Genomic DNA, 6,000 nt, shown 5'->3' on the forward strand with positions numbered 1-6,000 from the left:
AGTACTTGGCACAATTTGTCTAAACTATTAGGTAAAGTCCGTATAAGACAAGCATCACCTCTCGGTACTTAGCCTATCAAATACTCTATTTCTTATGGTCCGAACTTAACATTCAATTTCTCAATTGCAAATACCAAATCCTAAGATTTCATGTGATTTCGATTAAATCTTCACAATCAATTAAAATAAAGAATATATCATAACAAAGAACAAGAACATATGAAATAAAACCAACTAAATCATAACAAAAGTTTCAAGTACAGCCCTAATAAACCCTAGAAAAGCCTTTAGCCAGTCATAGCTAAAACATAAATGAAATCAAAAGAGTAAAAGAGTTCCAAAGGAAAGCAAATAATAAAACCGGTTGATCGATGATGTTCTCTTCTCCATTCTTCTCTTTTCCTTTCTTCTCCTTGTTAAAACCAGAAATTATGTCTAAAAAAACCTGTTTTTAATCTGTTCTACAAGTTTCCCTTTTATACCCCTACCAAAACCTAAAAATAAATCACTAAAAATAGCAAATTCGGACTCTGAACCGACTTATTGCGGGCCGCAATGAATGGAGGCAGTTAACAACTTGTCGCGCAGAAACTGTAGAAGTCATTACGGGCCGCAATGGGTATGGTTGCGGGCCGCAATAAATGTGCAGGAATGAAGGGGCTCTGACTTGTTCTGTTGCGGGCCGCAATAACATTGACAGTTGCTCCAATCTTCGTGCTGACTTCTAATATGCTCTAAATCAGTTCCCTCTTTAATAAATATATTGTTGTGCCTAGTCTGACGGGACATGGTAATGGTTTGAACTTTGAAGTTATCTTGATTTCAGTTTTTACTTTTTAACATCATGCTTGATTTTATTTGAAGCATGAAGCATGTTTGGTTTGATATTTTGGTAAATATTAATTAAATGGATATCTGTTAACCCAGTAAATGTATTTGCCTTAATCTACCCTTCAACGTCTCTCATTTAATCATTGAAAAGAGCATAGTAGAAAATTGGAAAGCACAAATTAAAAATTCCGAGTGCATAAAGTTTGTTATTTTTTTATATAGGAACGTGAAGGTCTAGTTTATCAACTTTTATTTAATGTGCAAGAAGTACTTTTATATTGATTTGCAAATTGACGAACTCTGACACGAAGAGTGTTGCTATTTGCTACTAAATTATAAACTGATTATATAAACATTTAAAAATCCATTAATTAATTGAGTTATTATGAGTGCAGTTCAGTAACTTATTTAAAAAAAAATTACTAATTTAACAATAAATGAAGTACATGACATGTATCTAATAACATGCACAATATTACAAATATACAGTGCTATTAACAGTCTTCACATATTAAACCACAAACTAATTTGTTTCTTTCATTTTCCCCTTCTGCAATAAAGGAAACTGACTACACAGAGATAATTCCTGTTGCTTTGATCCAAGTAGGAATAATTGACTGTTTAATCTAGAAATAAACAGGCCCAACCAATATCAAGGCCCAAATACTAAGCGATGGGAACTCACTCTAAAGATAGCTAACAACGACCCAATTTACATATTGAACATAGTGGAGAGTTCGTCTAGTATGACATTGATGCCATATTATACTAATATCAAAATTAATTAAATAGACTTAAAAATGTTGAACTGATATTAATCTAAACCGTTGAACTGATTTATTTTATGAGTAATGCGTTTACATGCAATTTTTTTTTTTATATTTTCGAGTTCTTTTAGTATCAAATCAAACAATAAAAATGTTGAAATATAAATGTATTAAAATTAACTTAAAAACTCACATATTTGACCGCTTGACTTGATACTAAATAAATCAAAATTTTATAAATTTTGCGTGTAAACGGACAACTAATGAAGTAGATCGGTTTTGAACGGTTTAGATTCACCGTTTGAAGTTGATTCGATAGGTTTTGAAGTTGGTATTATATATATAAACTGAAATAACACTGATGTTATACTAGTCAAATTCCAAAGTGCGTAAATAAGTTTATTTTTGAGATAGGAGGAAATATGAGAGAACGAAGGGAGATAAGCGCCGAAATTTTTATTAATAAGAAATATAATAAAAAAATATTCAGATTAGAGAACGCTTTTCGTTTTTTTTCAGATATAGGGAAAACGTTTTTAAATATCGCGGCCACTGGCCGTTGTGGCTTATCACGGCCATACTTAGTGCCTTATTAACCGTTTTAACTACATTAACAATTCTAATTGAACCAGAGAAAAAACCGGAAAAAAACCTTGTCCGTTATGGATAGAAACGGCCAGCGCGGAAAAAAAAAAAAACAAAATTGCTGTCCGCGATGGATAGCAACGGCCAGCAAAAAAAAAAAAAAAAATTCCGAAAATGCTGTCCGTGATGGATAGCAACAGCCAGCGAAAAAAAAGAAGCTATTATTTTTTAGGTCTAACTTGACTTAATTATTTTTATCACTAATATGAGTGTTTTTTTTTTTTTTTCTTTCTCACCAGCTGTATATCTTGTCGAGAAACTTTACGAACTTCTCCACCTGACATCGTCTCCTTATTTCGGCTAAAATAAGTATTATCCCTTATCAAGAGCTTCTCGATTTCATAATACTAAAATCGCTGTCAATCGCTGCACAATAAAAATTGAACCAATTAGTACAATTCGTATGGTAAAACTAATGGGATTAAATTGAGATTTTCACGTATTGCACTAGCTGGAGGATCGCACCTCGCATGGAATCGACCCAAGTAAAAGAGGGCTCACAAGGATAAAAGGAAATAATACTGATCACGATCACTAGATAAGAAAATAGCGATTAGAAAAATACCTAGGATCAGACGATGGCCGTTGCTATCCATCGCGGACAGCAATTTTTTTTTTTTTTCCGCACTGGCCGTTTCTATCCATAACGGACAGGGTTTTTTTCCGGTTTTTTCTCTGGTTCAATTAGAATTGTTAATGTAGTTAAAACGGTTAATAAGACACTAAGTATGGCCGTGATAAGCCACAACGGCCAGTGGCCGCGATATTTAAAAACGTTTTCCTTATATCTGAAAAAAAACGAAAAGCGTTCTCTAATCTGGATATTTTTTTATTATATTTCTTATTAATAAAAATTTCGGGAGATAAGCGAGCAATTTATATATTGAGAGAATTAATATTTCATATGTTCTTCTTTATTTGAGGGAAAATATGTTATCATTGAGAAAGAATATAGAAGGGAATGAAGAAGGAAGGGAGGCAAATAAGATTTCTTATCTTCTTCTTTATTTTAATTAGTCCTTGCCGACCCTTGTTTTTTTTTTTTTTTGAAGTTTAGTGGGAAAGTCCCACTAAAAGATATATTTATAAAAAAGTCATTTACATATGACCGAACTACCCACAGTAGTCGCTAGTCCACTCTAAAATTAAATGTTATTTACACAGTAATCTCTCTAGCCTACCTCCCTACCCGATTCCCTTTTTTTCCCCAGTTCTAGAGAATGATACCCTAACTAAATAGAAACCAGTTGTGTACATCGATAGCCGCTGCATTAATCAGAACGTGCTCCGGTTTGTGTTCAGCCGTGAAGGTTCGGCAGTTCCTTTCTTTCCACAGCGCCCATGTTCCTGCCGCCCATGTCACGTCCCATCTCGACCTCTGCTCCTTTTCCATTGTCCGTCTTTGGTTCCACCAGATATCAATAGGATTTGTACCCGCGGCCCGCCTGATGTTTTGTTGGGCCGTCAGGCCTCTCCAGAATCTTGTTGCGTACGGGCATTCCCAGAAAATGTGGTCCTGGTCTCCAGATCAGAGCTATTGCACAGCTTGCACCCCCTCTGCACCTGACACCCTCTGATCGTGAGCACCTCCTGAGTGAGAATTTTATTGTCCATCATTAGCCATAAAAAAATTCTCACCTTTGGTGGGATTTTTAGTTTCCACAGCACATTGTAGTATGTGGATCGTTCTCACCCTTGCCGACCCTTGTTATGGTCGTATTAATTAGAAACAAAAAACAAAAAGAAGTCGGTAGCTTGATAGAGAAAAATAAGTACATAAATAATGGAATTGTCTTAAAAGAAGAGATTTGAGGGTAGGCTCCAAATTAAGTGGGTGGAATGGGTTGTCAATTCCCACCTCCTACCTGCTACAATTGGAGTTGGAGAGGTTACATGCATTATCCTGTGCAACATGCATGCAGTAGCCAAGAATATGTGATTTAACATTCTTCAAAGGTACAACTTTCAGTTTTCATCTCTACCACAGAATTTGTACAGCTTCGCCAGAAGAAATCTGTATATCACACGATAATTAAATTAATTAATTAATTAGTGTAAGTCCTTTCATCTATCCACCCACAAAATTTAATACATTATCTTACGTGGTACCATTTCTCTCCACTTTCCTCAACTTTCCTCTCAAGTCTCAACACCGTTGTTCTAATTTTAAACTATAAAACGAAAGAAAAAGAGAGAAAAAGAGAGAACATAGAGATTTCCTACATTACTATCTCACCTCAAACCATTAATTTCTTGCTACTTTTCTAAACTTTCCTTGAAGCCCGTACAAAGATCAGAAGGCCAGTCATGGCTACAATTTTTGATGTCTGGCGTCTTGCAATTCTCAAAAGGTCTGTTACATGCTACAATTTTTTATTGCTATCTTTTAAGTACAAAACATTTATTATATATGGATAAATAAATAAGGTAATATTATTGTATTCGTATTTGACACCTAAATTTCTTTTAGTTGATGTACCAGTTTATATTTGAATTTACCCATATTTATTATACGTAAGTGTATATTTTATAATGACAAAACAAATTTAACATTACAAAAATTATTTTTGCAGTCTGAATTATATCTATAGTACCGTATTCGTATCCTTGCAAATACTTATATGGATACCGTTAATTAATTAATTAATTAATTAATGTTAAACCTTGGTGGCAAACAGATAAATAAGTTGAAATCATCTGACAACTGGAATAGAAAAACTCTTAGTGAGTTGACCAGCCTTCACTTAGAAGATTGCTGGAAGCACTGACGATCCATATTTTGTAAGTAACATTGTTTAAAATTGTTTAAAATTTGATTCAGATGAGATTAATCTGGACCGTTCATTGTTTAAAATTGTACATCAATTACATGGGGGGACACGGACTCTCCCAAAATCCAATACAGCATTATTTACAATGTGGCGGGTCACTGACGCATCCATTTTGCCTTTACTAAGTACCAGCTACCAGACACCGAATTTTTTATTAATATCCAAATTTTATATTAAATTTAAAAAAATATCTGAACTAGCTGTTATTTTCGAAATCTACTTATTCCGGAAATTTTTTTTCCGGAATTAAACTGAGTTTCCGGAAATTTTTTTTCCGTATTTAGGATTTTTTTTTTTGCTATTGCCGGAAATTTTTTTTCCGGATTTAGGATATTTTTTTTTTTTCAGTTTCTATTTATAATTTATTTATTTTTTGTATTGAAGTATTACAAATATTTAATATATTTTTTAAAAAATAGATGGAATACTATATAATTTGATTTATTCGAAAGACTGCTACAAATAATTCGGATCAATATTTTTAATGCCGGAATTTTTACGGCCGTAAAAAAAAATATAATATAATATAATATATGTATATGTAATATAATATAATATATGTATATATATATATATATATATATATATATATAATGAGCTGGGCTACGGTGAGTTGCGAAGTAAAATGACTATTTTACTTCACGCTCATATTTTGTGATTTTAAAGTTCAAAATGTAGATCCGAACCGTTCATCTTGTTCTCCATATTGAAATGTGCTTGGAGACCAAATTTTACATTTTTTGGAATTTTTTTACTATTTATTAAGCAATTTTGAATGCCGCTGATCTGAGGGTTCACAAAATTTTACTGTTTTTTACTGTTCACAGCAAAACAGCAGTTTTCAAAAATGCTTAATAAATAGTAAAAAAATTCCAAAAAATGTAAAATTTGGTCTCCAAGCACATTTCAATATGGATTAAACATCT

Source organism: Carex rostrata, chromosome 1 (assembly GCF_964058835.1).
Source record: "Carex rostrata chromosome 1, lpCarRost1.2, whole genome shotgun sequence".
Classification (NCBI taxonomy): domain Eukaryota; kingdom Viridiplantae; phylum Streptophyta; class Magnoliopsida; order Poales; family Cyperaceae; genus Carex; species Carex rostrata.